We start from the raw sequence: 17,651 nt of genomic DNA on the forward strand, positions 1-17,651 counted from the left end.
TTCCTGTGACATAATCGAGAGCTTTAATAACTCTAGAGAAACAATGCTGAGAAAGCTGATGTTCTTGTCAAGGCTAATAACTGGGTGCTGCCTTGCCTGTCTCTGAATTTACTCCACTCCTGTTCACTCCCCACTAATGTAATAAGCATTGACTGTAATGACTGGCAAGAGTTTGCTGCCAATCAGTCACTATCGTGACAACGTGTCCATCAAACTGCATCATTAGGATGGCACGGTAGTATAGTGGTTAGCACTGTTGCTTCACAGCGCCAGTTTTGATTCCCGCCTGGGTTACTGTCTGTGCAGAATCTGCACATTCTCCCCGAAAGACTTGCTTGTTAGGTGAATTTCTCATTCTGAATTCACCCAAACAGGCGCCGGAGTGTGGCGACTAGGGGTTATTCACAGTAACTTCATTAATGATAATGTAAGCCTACTTGTGACAGCAATAAAGATTATTATTATTATTACATTTGAATTCCAACGCCTCAATGAAGAGGCAGAGAGTGGCAGAGAAGGATCTCTGCCAAAGATCTGTGGATCGAGAAACACCTTCTCAAATCGCAGAAAGACCACAAGAGAAACACATTACTCTTAGTAGATGTCATCGTCGAAATGAGGAACAGCTGAAAACCTAACAACAGAGGAGGAGCAGGTCATGAAGGTGTGACAGTCAATGGGACTTTCTGTGTTTGAGCAGATCAGCTGGAATTCCATCCTTGCCGGGCACCTTTCTGCTTTCTCAGCAATCAATGGCCTTTCCCAGTTCAAGTGATGAGGGTTCCTTGTCCAACTCAACCATGACAGGAAGCTGCAGGAGAGTCAAACAGAGATTGGGAGGTGTCCATCTCACAGGAGTACAGCTCACAGTCGTGTTCAACCCAGCGGGACATATTTACATCTGCGGGTGAGAATTTCACCATAATCCATAATCAGGGCGGCACGGTGGCGCAGTGGTTAGCACTGCTGTCTCACGGTGCCGTGGTCCCTGGTTCAATCCTGGCTCTGGGTCAATCTCCATGTGGAGTTTGCACATTCTCCCCGTGTTTGCATGGGTTTGGCTCCCACAACCAAAAATGTGCAAGGTAGGTGGATTGGCTCTGCTAAATTGCCCTTAATTGTAAAAAATGAATTGGGTACTCTAAATTCAAAAACAATAATCCACAATCAAATGCATTTCGGATTCCTTGACGTAGGCTGCACCAGTATTTATTTGTACAGCATCTTCATCTTTTACAAAATGGTCTTGGCAATGTTCAAGTCCCAAGTGATGGACTGTTCTGGCTTTTGGGTTTATGTTGGGCCTCGGGTCGGCATTGCTTTTTGCTTCAACGACAGATGTCATCTCTGCTGAGTGGCTCTCAAACCAGTCTTTGTTGTGGGTTCCACCTTTACTAAATGTTACGGCTGTTGTGTCAGAAATGATTCAACTCAGCGACTTCCAATCTTCATCAATAATAATGTTGATTAAGTTTCTATTCATGAGGTGGTGAAATATTTTACGGTTTTATTTCATGTTGATAATTTAATTTCATAATGGTGGTGTCACAGTGAAAAATGTGTAAATCAGAAAGAATTGCCAGCAAGGATTAATCAGCATTTTCCAATCGGAGATCAGTAGAATGTTTCAGAAACTGAATTATAGATTTTGCACCAAAAACTATTTAGGATTAAAGTAAAAGTGTATCACACTATAGCAAGTGTGTTCCTGAGGAAATGAACAGAAAGGCATAAAGGGTAGTAGGCCAAGTTAGGAGTAAAATTTTACTGCAGTAGAATAAGGAGTTAGGTTAGTGGACTTTTAAACATCAACTGGGATTCAAGGCAGGAAGAGGGGGATGGGCAGCCACTAGGACCATTTCTTTGTTGCCAGGGATACTGGGAAAAGGGGCCTCAGGCCATGTTAAGGAATGTAGGGAAAGCCTATGGGAGCTTTGCATTTGTACTGTTGCCTTATTTGGTCGTATGTTTGTGAAACTTGATGCAACTTGAATGTATAGAAATTAGATGTTTTGTTCCCTCGGCTCTCTGGCTGTTGAAGAGGCAGGAGACTGGTGGTGTCCTGCTCTCCCAATAGAGTGAGTCACCCAGCCAGCTGGTTAAAATAAACAATAATTGATACCTGCAAATCCGTCTCAAATTTTATTGAGCCCAGACTGGCAGCAAAAGAATCAGGATTGTTATTCCTGGGAGAGATCTTGAATAAAGAGGAAAGATGTTTTTAAAAAGAGACACTGCAGCCCCCAAAATCAGTGACAAATCCAGAATATTAAACTGCAGCCAGTTATAGGGGTTGTTGACATCAGCAGAAATAAACATATATTGTAAGACTATCGATCTTGTATGTGATTAACAGCAGCAATAACAGCAGAATCCAGTCTCTTCAGTCACTCATGTAGCTGTTGATGTGTCAAGAGGTTAAATGACTGAGTGAATCCCTTCCTCACACAGAGCAGATGAACGGCTTCTCCTGTGTGCGTACGTGTGTGCAACAAACAGCAGGCTGCTGGACTGAGAATATCTCTTCCCAGAGACAGAGGAGATGAACAGTCTTTCCCCTCTGTAAGTGCAAGTGTGTAATAAACAGTAGGCTGCCGGACTGAGTATCTCTTCCCAGATACAGAGGGGATGAACGGTCTTTCCCCAGTGTGAATATGTTTGTGTGCAATCAGAGTGGATGACTGCCTGAAATTCTTCCCACTGAGTACAAGTCAGTGGATTCTCCTCGGTGTGTATTTGCTTGTGCATCAGAAACTATTTAGGATTAAAGTAAAAGTTTGTAATGCTGTAGCAAGTGTGTTCCTGGGAGAGATCTTGAATAAAGAGGAAATATGTTTTTAAAAAGAGACCCTGTAGTCCCCAAAATCAGTGACGAATCCAGAATATTGAACTGCAGCCAGTTATAGGGGTTGTTGACATCAGCAGAAATAAACCAAATATTGTCAGACGATCGATCCTGTATGTGATTAACAGCAGCAATAACAGCAGAATCCAGTCTCTTCAGTCACTCATCAAGCTGTTGATATGTTAAGAGGTTAAATGACTGAGTGAATCCCTTTCTACACACAGAGCAGATGAACGGTCTCTCCCCTGTGTGAGTAGGTGTGTGTAACAAACAGTAGGCTGCTGGACTGAGAGTATCTCTTCCCACATACAGAGGAGATGGACGGTCTTTCCCCAGTGTCAATACGTTGGTGTGCAATGAGAGTGGATGACTGCCTGAAGTTCTTCCCATACTGAGTACAAGTAAGTGGATTCTCCTCGGTGTTTATTTGCTTGTATATCAGAAAGCTGAATGAATGAATGAATCCCTTCCAACACACAGAGCAAGTGAACAGTCTTTCCCCAGTCTGAACATGTTGGTGTACATTGAGGTTAGATAACTGCCTGAACCTCTTTTAACAGTGAGTGCAGCTGAATGGCCTCTCCTCAGTGTGAATTTTTGGTGTGACATGAGGCTGCCTGACATACTGAATCCCTTCCCACAGACAGAACAGATGATTGGCTTCTCCCCAGTGTGATTGCATCGATGATTTTCCAGCTGAGATGAACATTTGAACCGTTTCGCACAGTCCTCACAATTCCACACTTTCTCCATGGTGCCGGTGTCCTTGTGTCTCTCCAGGTTGGATGATCAGTTGAAGCCTCGTCCACACAGAACACATGCATGGTGTCTCCCTGCTGTGAATGGTGTGATGTTTTTTCTAAGCTGTGTAAACTGGTTAAATTATTTCCACAGTCTGTTCACTGGATCAGACAGATGGGTGACCACTAGAAAGGGCAGGCAGGCAGTGCAGGAATCCCCTATGGCTGTCCCCCTCTCTAACAGGTATACCATTTTGGATGCTGTTAGTGGGGGTAACCCAGTGGGGAAAACAACAACAGCAACCTGAACAGTGGCACCACAACCGGCTCTGTTGTTCAGCAGGGGAGGACAAAGTGTGGGAGAGCGATAGTTATAGGGGCCTCTATATGAAGGGGCACAGATAGGTGCTTCTGTGGACAGGAAAGAGACTCCAGAATTGTATGTTGCCTCCCTGGTGCCAGGATCCAGGATGTCTCTGAACGAACACTGGACATCCTGAAAGGGGGGAGGGTGAACAACCACTGGGATCTCTTCCAGGGCAGGTGTGACCTGTACAAGAAGGACGTGTTGCATCTAAACTGGAGGGGCACCAATATCCTGGCTGGGAGGTTTGCTATCGTCACTCGGGAGGATTTAAACAAGTATGGCAGGGGGGGTGGGAGCCAGAAGGTGTAATAACTGAAGGTGAATTGGAGAACAAAAATAAGAGAATCACATCACCCTGTCTGCTCAAACACAGTGGTTTGAAGAGTATTTGTTTCAACACCAGCAGTATAGCGGGGAGGCAGATGAACTTAGAGCACTTATTAGTACTTGGAATTACAATGTTGTGGCTATCACAGAAACATGTTTAAAGGAAGGGCAGGATTGGCAGCTGAATGTTGGAGGATAGAGATGCTTCAGGAGAGATAGAGAGGGATGTAAAAGGGGTGGGTGAGTAGCATTACTGGTTAAGGAGAATATTATTATATTATGAGGGGAAATATACCGTTAATGGCAAAACTCCCAGGAATATAGAAAGTCAGAGAGATCTGTGTGTGCATGTGCACAAATCTTTCAAGTTGGCATCACAAATGAACAAGATAGTCAAGAAAGCAGATGGAATGCTTCCCTTCATTGGACGGGGCAGCAAGTATAAAAACTGCCAAGTCAGGCAATAGTTGTGTAGAACCTTGTTAAGGCCACACTTGGAATATTGAGCACAATTCTGGTCGCCACAGTACCAGAAGGATGTGGAGGATTTGGAGAGGGTGCAGAGGAGGTTTACCAGGATGTTGCCTAGTCTGGATTGTGTTAGGTATGTGGAGAGGCTGAATAGACTCGGATTGTTTTCATGAGAAAGACAGAGGTTGAGGGATGACCTGATAGAGGTCGACAAGATTATGAGGGGCATGGATAGAGTGGATGGGCAGGCACTCTTTCCTAGGGTGGGGGGGTCAGTCACCCGGGGGCATAGATTTAAGGTCCCTGGGGCAAAGTTTAGAGGAGATGTGCGAGGCAGGGTTTTTTTTACACAGAGGGTGGTGAGTGCCTGGAATGCATTGCCAGGGGAGGTTGTGGAAGCAGATACGTTAACGGCATTCAAAAGGCATCTTGACAAACACATGGATAGGATGGGTATAGAGGGATACGGCACAAGGAAGTGCTGAGGGTTTTGGCAAATGTTGGTATCATGACCGATACAGGGTTGGAGGGCCAAAGGGCCTGTTCCTGTGCTGTATTGTTCGTTGTTCAAAGACCCTGTTCAATGTGGGAGAAACAGCTCCCATGTTTCGGAATGTGATGACGTTTTAGCCGATGGTCTGACCTTTCGAACGATATGTAGTCACGCTGGAAGAAACCTTGGAATCTGGGGGATTGTGGAATAGATTTAATCAGACCGGGAGATTCATCGACCTGTTCACACTGAGGAGCGACCGTTAATGTTCTCCATGTGTGGGAAGGGACTCACTCGGTTCACCAGCCTCACTTCATCATGGTCAATCTGTACTGGACTGTTGCCAAGTGCAATATATCTTTCCTGAGGTTTGGTGGCCAGTACGGAACACAGTTCATGCAGCAAGTGAGGAAAAGACAGCAGGAGTTTCTCTAATCTGTGATTTACAAGGGCACATTCTTGGTTTCCAGCAGTTAAGTTTCTGCAGTAATTTCCTCATTTTCCCTGAACTACCCTGCCTGTTAATTCTATTATTTCTGATAATTCCACTACTGTAGCGAAAACATCACAGGTTAGAATTTAATCTGTTCTATTATTCACTCTGGTTTAAGTTTATGTTGAGGTTAATAACAGACAAACTCTGTCCTCTCCCCGATCCAATAAAAGTTTCCAATGAGTCGATTCTGTGGAATGGAATGTCTTATCAGCGTTTCCACGGTGACCTGTCTGCAGTGAAGCTCCTGCTTGAGTTTCTAACTCAGACTAAACTTCTCTCCCCCATAACACACATTATATCAGCCATTGGATGTCAATGAATTTCAGCCATGTTATGTTAATATCTCCCAAACCCAAAAAGTAGTTCAGATACACAAATATTTAAACGTGGGAGGACAAGTTGATAAAGTGTTTCAAAAACACATGGGATCCAAGGTTTTATAATTCTAAGTGTGGAGTACAAAATGACAGATGTCATGTAAACCTGGACAAATCATTGATTAGGCTGCAGTTGGAATATTAGATCAGGTTTTGAGGATCTTACACCAGGAAGGGAGTCAAGGTCATGGAGAGGGTGTGGAAGGATTCACTGAGATGATCCCGGGGAAGAGAGCTTTAGTTACATGGAGGGATGAGAGAAACTGGGGCTCTTTTCATTCAAACAGGGCTAACTGGAGATCAGAGGGAGGGGTTTTGATTCCGGCCTTGGGTGACTGTGTAGAGTTTGCACTTCCTCCCCGTGTCTGCGTGGGTTCCTTCCGGGTGCCCCGGTTTCCTCCCACAGTCCAAAGACTGTGGTTAGCGCAGGTGAGGTGGATTGGCCATTTAAAAGATTTCCTCTGAGTGTCCCAAGGTTTAGGTGGGCCTCAGGGTATAGGGTGGAGGAGTGGGGTGCCGTATTGGAGAGTTGATGCAGACTTGATGGGCCAAATGGCCTCGTCTGCACTGAAGGGATTCTATGGACAGAAAAAGGCTCATATGAAATATCAATCAGACTGTACAACAATGTTTTGGACTCTCACTGTCCCTCTGGGCCTGCGGGGTATTTGTGTGTGTGTGTGGTGGTTGGTGGTGGTGGTGGTGGGGGGAGGGGGGGGGGTTGGGGGGGGGGGCAGGGGGGGCAGGGGGGGCAGTGGGGGAACAGGTGATGGTTTCTCTTATGTCTGAATGAAATGTAATTTTAAAGTGAGGTGTCTGTACTGGGGAATCTGAGTACCAACTGCCAGCTTGAACCATTCCCGTGCAGGTGAAAGGCCTTTCCCCAGTGTGAAGCCACTGGTGTCTCAGGCAGGTTGCCTGAGTGATGAATCCCTTTCCACACTGGGAGCAGGTGAATGGCCTCTCCCCAGTGTGAATCCGCTGTGTAGAGTGAGTGGAGACGATCGTCTGAACCCAGTCCCACAGTCGGAGCAGCTGAATGGTTCTCGTCAGTGTGAACTCTTTGATGGGACACCTGATCCGAGAACTTTTAAGCACTTCCGCATTTAAAAGGGTCGCTCATCATTGTGAATCTGCTGATGTGTCAGCAGTTGGGATGAATGAGTGTATCCCTTCCCACCATCGGGGCAGGTGAAAGGCCTTTCCCCAGTGTGAACTCGCAGGTGCAGAAAGGGAGAGAGAACGGAGTGAGGGTAACAGGAAGCAATGAACCAACAACTGAATCACAATTTGACAGAATCTCCAAAACACTTAACCTCCACCACCTGGATGGAGCAGGTCAGCAGATGTATGTGAACATCACCACCTGCAAGTTCCTTTCCAAGCCACACACAGTCTGATCTTGTCCGACATCCAGTGCTGGATGAGCAGAACTTTCCTCCATTTAAATATTGAGAAGACTGAACCCATTCCCTTCCTGTCCCCTCTACAAACTCCACTCCCTTGTTACCAATTCCATTCCTGTCAAATGTTTCACCCCTAGATGAGCTCTTAACACATATCCACATCATCACCAGATTGGCCGATTTCCCACCTCAGGAACATAGCTCTTCTGCACCTTAGTCTCTGTTCCTCTGCTGCAGAAACCATCATCCATTCTTCTGTTACGTCTCAACCAAATTATTCCAATGCACTCGCAGCCGGACTCCAACATTAAACAACCCCCTCCATCCCATCACAAACACTCTGGCTACCTAGTTGCTAACTCACACCAGCCCCTGTCCCACTGATCTGCAAATGCTTCCTTTTAAAAGGCACAAAAAAGTTTTAATTCTCATTCTTCTTTTTCCTCCATGGTAGTGATCATCCAGATCTCTGTAATCTCTTCCCACACACCCCTTTGAGATCTCTGCACTCATTTAATTCCAGGCCACTTGAGAATTCCTGATTTTAATCTCTTCACCATTACTGAGTTGCCAAGGCCCTCAATTTCTGGAATTTCCTCCTTAAAACTCTCTGACTCAATTTCCTCCGTTAGGATTCTCCTTAAAACCTAATATCTCCTCATGAGAGGCTGAAAAGGTTTAGCTTACAGGGCTAATCGCTGGCTTTTAAAGCAGACCAAGCAGGCCAGCAGCACGGTTCGATTCCTGTACCAGCCTCCCCGGACAGGCGCCGGAATGTGGCGACTAGGGGCTTTTCACAGTAACTTCATTGAAGCCCACTCCTGACAATAAGCGATTTTCATTTCATTTTCATTCATGTGGCTCAGTGTCAATTGTTATTTTCTGACGTTTCTCTAAAAGTCTTAAAAGTTGTATTTTGTTCAAGTCATAATATAAATTCGAATTATGGTCACTGCCCTCGACATATATTCTGCCCCATAAATAAGAATTTGTAACTCAGCGTGAAACAGTCAGGAAGACACATTTTAAAAATGTTGCCCCCAACAATGATGGCGACTGAGCCTGCGCTCTGCTGCTCGTGCCCCAATAAAGATGGTGGATGCGCGTGCGCACTACCGCGACTGATCTAAATAATGATGCCGAGGGCGCATGCGTAGCGTTGCGAGCACCAAATAAAGATGGCGGCCGCATAGTCTCTTCTGGAACAAAACTGCAAAGTCCTCTCAGATCCCCAGGTACCGGTGGTTTATTTTGTCAGGTGTTCGGTTTACATAACATGTTTACGAAGCGTGCCTATCAACCCGCATGATCCAGCTCTCCCTCCGACCCGCCATTCCCACCGTCACTGATTACAGATCCAAGAAAGAACCTTTTCCGCGTCGCCATTTTTTTTTTTTTTTTTTTTTTTTTAAATAATTTTTTATTGAAAAAGTTTTTCCATACAGACATTTACCCCTACTAATTTTTAAATTATTTACAACACAATCCCTCTAGGCAAATGTCCCTCCCTCGCCGCCCTCTCGCGCGCACCAGTCCTCCCCCCCCCCCCCCAGGCAACCTTAACAAACAGGCAGCCTACAGTTTCAGACATGAGCAGCGAGCAGACTTGCCCGCGTTACAGTCGTGCATGTCCCCCCATGACCCTTGCTGCCCCCCCCCCCCCCCCCTCCCCCCCCCCCCTCCCCCGCCCCCGGGTTGCTGCTGCCACGACCCGAACGTCTATCTCTGATCTAAAAAGTCAAGGAAAGGTTGCCACCGCCTGGCGAATCCCTGTACCGACCCTCTCAGGGCAAATTTGATCCTTTCTAGCTGAATATAGCTAGCCATATCGTTAATCCAAGTTTCAACGCTTGGAGGCCTCGCGTCCTTCCATTGAATTAATATCCTTCGTCGAGCCACTAGGGACGCAAAGGCCAGTATTCCGGCCTCCCTAGCCTCCTGTACCCCGGTTCTACCCCGACCCCAAAGATCGCAAGCCCCCATCCTGGTTTGACCCTGGACCCCACCACCTTCGAACCGTCCTTGCCACCCCCTTCCAGAACCCTTCCAGCACCGGACATGCCCAGAACATATGCACATGGTTCGCTGGGCTTCCCAGACATCTGACACACCTGTCCTCACCCCCAAAGAACCGGCATCCTTGTCCCCGTCATGTGAGCTCTATGCAGCACCTTAAATTGAATGAGGCTCAGTCTCGCACACGAGGAGGAAGAGTTGACCTTCTCCAGTGCATCCGCCCACGTCCCGTCCTCTATCTGCTCTCCCAGCTCCCCTTCCCACTTGGCTTTCAGCTCCTCCCCTGGCTGCTTCCGCCTCCTGCATTATCTTGTAGATGTCTGATATTCCCCCTCCGACCCAGACCCCCGAGAGCACCCTATCACTCGCCCCCTTACTGGGGAGCAGGGGAAACCCCTCCACCTGCCGCCTAGCAAATGCCTTCACTTGTAAATATCTGAACATGTTTCCCGGGGGAGCTCAAACTTCTCCTCCAGCCCTCCCAGGCTCGCAAACCTCCCCTCTATAAACAGGTCCTTCAGCTGCCGTATTCCCACCCTGTACCAGCTCTGAAATCCCCCGTCGATGTTCCCCTGGATGAATCTATGGTTCCCTCTTATTGGCGCCGCCAACAGACCTCCCATTTCCCCCCTATGTCGCCTCCACTGCCCCCATATTGAGGGTGGCCGCCACCACCGGGCTCGTGGTGTACCTCGTGGGGGGGGCGGCCATGGTGCCGTTACTAGGGCCCCCAGGCTTGTGTTGCCACAGGACGCCCTCTCCATTCGTTTCCAAGCTGCCCCTCCCCTTCCATCATCCACTTGCGCACCATTGACACATTTGCCGCCAGTAGTACCCCGAGAGATTGGGCAGTGCCAGCCCTCCACTGTCCCTACTCTGCTCCAAAAAGACCCTCCTCACCCTTGGGGTGCCATGCGCCCACACGTAGCTCATGATGCTACTCGTCACCTTTTTGAAGAAGGCCCTAGGGAGGAAGATGGGCAAGCACTGAAATAAAAACAAGAACCTTGGGAGGACCGTCATTTTGATTGACTGCACCCTCCCCGCCAGCGACAACGGTACCATGTCCCACCTCTATAATTCCTCTTCCATCTGTTCCACCAGCCTGGAAAAGTTCAACTTGTGGAGGGTCCCCCAGTTCCTTGCCACCTGCACCCCTAAGTACCTAAAGCTCTTTCCTGCTCGCTTGAAGGGGAGTCTCCCAATACCCCTCCCTGGTCCCCCGGGTGTATCACAAAAACCTCGCTTTGCCCAAATTTAGTTTGTACCCCGAAAAGTCCCCAAACTCTGCTAATAGTTCCATTATCTCCGGCATTCCCCCTTCTGGGTCTGCCACGTACAGCAGTAGATCATCCGCATACAGCGATACTCGATGTTCCTCCCCTCCCCTAGTCAGTCCTCTCCACCCCCTGAACCCCTCAGTGCCATCGCCAACGGTTCAATCGCCAGTGCGAAAAGTAGGGGGGATAGGGGACATCCCTGCCTGGTCCCTCGGTGGAGCCCGAAATACTCCGACTCCTCCCGTTTGTCACTACACTCGCCGTCGGGGCCGAGTAGAGCAACTTCACCCACTTAATAAACCCTTCCCCAAACCCAAACCGTTCCAACGTCTCCCAGGTACTCCCACTCCACCCTATCGAATGCCTTCTCCGCGTCCAGCGCTACCACTATCTCAGCCTCCCCCTCCACTGCCGGCATCATAATTACATTCAGCAATCTCCGCACGTTCGTGTTGAGCTGCCGCCCCTTCACGAACCCCGTCTGGTCCTCATGGATTACCCCTGGCACACAATCCTCTATTCTAGCTGCCAGGATCTTTGCCAGCAACTTGGCATCCACGTTCAGAAGCGAGATAGGCCTGTAGGACCCGCACTGCACGGGGTCTTTATCCGCTTCAATATCAGGGAGATCAGAGCCTGCGACATTGGGGGGCAGAACCCCCCCCTCTCGCGCCTCATTAAAGGCTCGTACCAGTACCGGTCCCACCAAGTCCACATTTTTCTTATAGAATTCCACCGGGAACCCATCGGCCCCGGCGCCTTCCCGCTTGCATCTGACCTATTCCCTTGACTAGCTCCTCTAGCCCTATTGGCGCCCCCAGCCCTTCTACCAGCCCTCCTGGACCCTTGGGAACCTCAATTTGTTTAGGAAGTCCTCCATTCCCCTCTCCTCGTCGGCGGCTCAGACCGATACAACTCCTTGTAAAAATCCCTGAAGACCCCGTTCACTTCTTGCCCTTCTGCACTACCTTCCCGCCCCTCTCCTTCACTCCCCCAATCTCCTAGCCGCATCTCGTTTGCGAAGCTGGTGTGCCAGCATCCTGCTCGCCTTTTCCCCATACTCATAGACCGCGCCCTGTGCCCTTCTCCACTGCGTCTCTGCCTTCTGGTGGTCAGCAGGTCAAACTTGACCTGCAGGCTGCGCCGTTCTCCCAGCAGCCCTCCTCTGGTGCCTCCGCAATCTCCTATCCACTTCCAATAGCTCCCCCACCAGCCTCTCCCTCTCCTGCCTCCTTTCTTTCTCTGTGCGCCCTTATGGAGATCAGCTCTCCCTGATCACTGCCTTCAGGGCCTCCCAGACCATCCCCACCTGCACCTCACCCGTGTCATTCAAGTCCAGATAGCTCTCAATGCTCTTCCGGACCCTTTTACACACCTCGTCGTCCGCTAACAGCCCCACATCCAGCCGCCACAGCGGGCGCTGGTCCCGCGCCTCCCCCATTTCCACATCCACCCAATGCGGTGCATGATCAGAGATCGCAATGGCCGAGTACTCAGCTTCCCGTACCCTCGGGATCAGCCCCCTGCTCAACACGAAGAAATCGATTCTGGAGTACACTCTATGGACGTGGGAGAGAAAAAGGAATACTCCCTCGCCCTCGGCCTACCAAACCTCCATGGGTCTACTCCTCCCATCTGCTCCATGTACCCCCTCAGCACTTCTGCCGCTGCCGGCCTCCTATTGGTCCTTGAGCTCGATCTGTCTAGCCCGGGGTCCAGCACTGTGTTAAAGTCCCCCCCCATGATCAAGCCCCCTGCCTCCAGTCCCGGAATGAGGCCCAATAGGCGCCTCATAAAACCCGCGTCATCCCAGTTCGGGGCATATACGTTGACCATCACCACTTTCTCCCCTGCAGCTTACCCTTCACCATCACATACCTACCCTCCTTATCCGCCACCACCTCCTCCGCCACGAACGACACCCTCTTTCCCACCAGAATCGCCACCCCCCGGTTCTTTGCGTCCAATCCAGAGTGGAACACCTGTCCCACCCACCCCCTTCTCAGGCGAACCTGGTCCACTACCTTCAAATGGGTCTCCTGTAACATTGCTACATCAGCCTTCAGTCCCTTCAGGTGTGAGAATACCCTTGATCTCTTTAGGCCCATTCAACCCCCTCACGTTCCAAGTGATCAGCCGGGTCGCGGGACGACCCGCCCCCTTCCCCTGCCGATTAGCCATGTCCTGTTCCCTGCTCGCCCCGGGTCGACCCTCCCCTTCTGACCCGCTCCCCATGGCGATGTCCCCCTCCCCCACCTCTCCAGTCCTCCACTTCCCGTTTCTGGTCTTTTCAGCAGCAACCCGGTATCCCTCCCTAACCCCCCCCCCCCCCCCCAGGCTAGGACCCCTCCTAGCCGCGATGTACCCCCCATCGTACTCCCGTAAGTCAGCTGGTTCACGCTGACCCGGCTGCTCCTGCCACACTCCGACTCCCCCCGGCCCGGGGGGGGGGGGCCTCCCCCCCCTTGCCATCCTCCCTGGCCCGCTCCAGCGCGGGAAAGGTCGCCATTGCTAGCCACGCCCCGCATCCTCCCCTCCCCCTCCTCTGCCCCACGCGCAGGAAAACAGAGGAAAGCCCGCGCTTTCGCCCTGCCACACCCCACCCCGCCATCTTCAGTTCCACCCCCGTCCCCGTCCATGCCTGTAAAAGAACCCCCCTAGGGGCCCATATCCCCGATCTGCTCTCCCCCGTCCCACCCCCAACTTAACATTTAAATAACAGATAAATAACAAATAACAATGTACTTAACAGTCGCCCTCTACCAAACAGCATAAAAACCATAAATAACCATGAATAACCACAATAACAATAACTAAGGGAAGTTGGCAAAGGGGGAAAAAACATCAGAAGAAAAACCACAGCAAGAGTTCAAAATCCAAACAAAGAATTCAGCTGAAAGTACCCGAGCGGCTACGGCCGCCAAGTATCCCCGGGTCTAATTCGAGTCCAGTTTCTCCTGTACAAAGGCCCACGCCTCCTCTGGGGACTCAAAATAGTGGTGTTGGTTCCTGTAGGTGACCCACAAGCGCGCTGGCTGCAGCATTCCGAATCTGATCCGTTTGCATGTAGCACCGTCTTCGTCCGGTTGTACCGGGCCCGCCGCTTTGCCACCTCCGCACTCCAGTCCTGGTAGACCCTCACGTCGAATTTCCCACTGCTGCTCCTTTCCCTCTTGGCCCACTCCAGCACTCTCTCACGGTCGCTGAGTCGCTGGAACCGCACCAGCACCGCCTCGGGGGCTCATTGCTCTTGGCCTCCTAGCCATGACCCTGTAGGCCTCTTCCAGCTCCAGGGGCGAAGGGACGGCCCCCTGCCATCAGGGAGCTCAGCATTTCTGCTACATATCCCGGGAGGTCTGACCCCTCCAGGCCTTCTGCCAGGCCCAAGATCCTCAGGTTCTTCCGCCTCATTCGGGTATCCAGCTCCTCAAAACGGCTCTGCCATTTCAGGTGGAGTGCCTCGTGCACCTCTACCTTTCCCACGAGGACCGTGGCTCCTCCTCCCTCACAGTCATCTCCTGTTGCAGCTCCCGAATCGACGCCTCTTGGGTCGCCTGGGCTCCATCAGCCTGGTGGTCGTCGCATTCATTGACTCCAAGAGCTCCATTTTCAGCTCCGTAAAGAAGCGCAGGAGAGCTGCCTGCTGCTCCTCGCCCATTTCCTCCATTCCTCGGGTGCGCCACGGCCGCCATTTTGGTCTTCTTCCCCCGCTTTTTTTGGGAGCTGCTGTTGCTTTCTACCACCCACTCCGGGTACCGACCATAAGTTGGTCTGGTTCTCTTCAGGGAGCCTTCCCCACCGGGATTGTGCTTACAGCGCCGTTGGGGCCCTCCAATCGGCCCGAAAACACTTTGTAGCAGGAGCAGCCAAACGTGCGACTTAGCTGGTCATAGCCGCAACCGGAAGTCTTCCGCGTCGCCATTAATCACAGTGCGCATGCTTCACTCGGCCCAGTCCCGCCCCTGATTCATTCCGATTGGTTGGAGGACCAGTCACCCGACATGTCCGCCCGAACCCGCCGACTCCACTATGGTCGCGCGATGCCGTCAATCATTGCTCGGGCATTGTGAGGCGTCAGGTGAGAGGTCCGTGCTGGGGGGCGGGGTTTACAAATCCCCAGTGCGGCCCCAGAGCCGAACAATGAACATTCTCCACTCTCACTTCCGTCACTTCCGGCTTCTCTCCCCAAACAACCTCATAGAGACCGGGGGGGGGGGGGTAGACACTGACCCAGTGACAATGTCACTGCATTAGTCACCCAGAGAGACAGGAACATGTTCTGGGGACATGAGGTCCAATCCATTAATTTAATAACATCTGGAATTTAAAGTTAATCCCAATGATGGTGACTGAGGGTCACTGAGAAAATCTTCAATGTCACTGGATTAGGTCAAAAAGGCAGAAAGTAGGAAATAGTTAGTTTAAAGTCTGTTGTTGGGAAACTGTTGGAATCCATTTTGAGGAAGCAGTATCTGGACATTTGGAAAGTCAAACTGCAATCCATCAGAGTCAGCGTGGTTTTGCGAAGGGTAGATTGGTTTGATTCATTTCTTGCAGTTCTTGGAAGATGTAACAAGCCAAGTGGATAATGGGGTCCTGTAGATGTATTTGGACTCCCAGAATACATTTGATAAGGTGTCACACAAAAGGTTATAATCAACATAAAATCCCACGGGGTTGAGGAGATATATTAGCTTGGATAGAGGATTGGCTAACCAGCAGAGAGTGGGGATTAGATTTATTGATACAGGTAGTGAGGAAAAATTTCTATCTAGAGGGTGGTGACGGTGGTATGTACTGCCTTCGGAGGGTGATAGAAACGGGTTGCCTCACCTCTAAAAAAGTACCTGGATGAAGCTGGCACGTCATAACATTGAAGGCTAGAGCCAAGTGCTGGCAAATGCGATTAGGTCAGGTTTATCATGTTGGTGCAAATTGATGGACGAAGGGCCTCTTCTGCACTGTGAATGAAATGAAAATCGCTTATTGTCACAAGTAAATGAAGTACTGTGAAAGCCCCATTCCGGCACCTGTTTAGGGAGGCTGGTACGGGAATTGAACTGTGCTGCGGCCTGCCTGGTCTGCTTTAAAAGCCAGTGATTTAGCCCAGTGTGCTAAACCAGCCCTCTGAGTTGCTGATGATACAAAGTTCGGTGGCATCATAGACGGCGTAGATGATTGCATTAAATTGCAAGAAGATATTGACTGACAGACAAGGTGAATGGGCAAGATTGTGGCATTATACCAAGTGAGAGGTTATCTGTTTTGAACCGAAAAAAGGATCGAAACTGAGTACTTTCTAAATGGAAAGAGGTTCAGTACAGTGGGTGTCCAAAGAGACTTGGGGTTCATAGAATCTATGGTATGGAGATGGGCCCTTCAGCCCAAACTGGTCCATGCCAACCAAAAAGCTCATCTAAGCCAATCCCATTGGCCTGTATTTGGCCCTATCCCTGAACCTTTTCTATTCATGTATCTGTCCAAATGCCTTTTCAGTGTTGTCAAGGTCCCTGCCTCAACTACTTCCTCGGCAGCTCATCCGTACTATCCTCTGCGTAAAACCATTGCTCCTCACGATTCCCATTAATTTTTTCCGTCTTAACCTAAACCTATGCCTTTAGTTCCGACTCCCTAACCCTGAGAAAAAGACTGAGTGCATTCACCCTGTCCATGCCCTCATGATCTTATACACCTCTATAAGATCACCCTCAGTCCCTAACGCTCCAAAGACAAAGGCCCTGTCTGTCGAATCTCTCCCTTTCACTCGGTCTCTGAGTCCTGGCAAGTCCTTGTAAATCTCTTCTGCGCTCTCTCAGTTTAATAACATATTTCCGATAGCAACGCAGCCAAAACTGAACACGAACTCCAGGTGCGACCTCACCAACGTTGTACAACTGCAACATAACTTCCCAACTTGTATACTCAATGCCCTGACTGATGAAGGCCAGCATGCCAAAAACCTTCTTCAGAGAATTTGCAGTGCAGAAGGAGACTATTCAGCCCATCGAGGTCTTCCAGAGCTGGATAACCCTTAGAAAGAGCACCCTACTCAAGCTCACTTATCTACCTATCTCTGTAACCCAGTAACCCCCACTTAACCTTTTTTTTGGACATTAAGGGCAATTTAGCATGGAGAGTCCACCTATCCCGCACATCTTTAGACTGGGGAGGAAGCAGAGAACACACGCAGGCACGGGGAGAGCGTGCAGACTCCACACAGACAATGACCCAGTGGGGATCGAACCTGGGACCACTGAAGGTGAAGCAACTGTGCTAACCACTATCCTACCGTGCTGCCCCATCTACCTGTGACTCCACCTTTAAAGAACCGTGCACATGAACTCCAAGGTCCCTCTGTTCATGATACACCCTAAGCCCTACCATTCACTGTGAAAGTCGGACCTTGATTTGACTTTCTGAAATGCAACACCTCACATCTGTATTGATCACCATTTGCCATTTCGCGGCCCACTTCCCCAGCTGATCAAGATCCTGCTGCAATTTTGATAACCTTCCTCACTGTCTACAATACCACCTTTAGTGTCACCTGCAAACTTACTGATGAAGGACAGAGGACTTACTGATCAGGACATCGAGGGCCGAAGGGCCTGTACTGCGCTGTAATGTTCTATGCCTTGTACATTCTATCCAAATCGTTGATTGTAGTACTAACAGCAATTTCCTGGTTACTGATCTCCGAGTTACTCCCTACTTAGTTAATTACTCCAGTTTCTCAAATTTAGAAACAGATTCCCAACCTGCCAATCAGCTTACTCTGAGTGAGTTATTTATATTTACTGTTCCGAAGCTCCTCCTCCCTGGATTTGTGCCAA

This window comes from Scyliorhinus canicula, unplaced genomic scaffold (genome assembly GCF_902713615.1).
Source record: "Scyliorhinus canicula unplaced genomic scaffold, sScyCan1.1, whole genome shotgun sequence".
Lineage (NCBI taxonomy): Eukaryota > Metazoa > Chordata > Chondrichthyes > Carcharhiniformes > Scyliorhinidae > Scyliorhinus > Scyliorhinus canicula.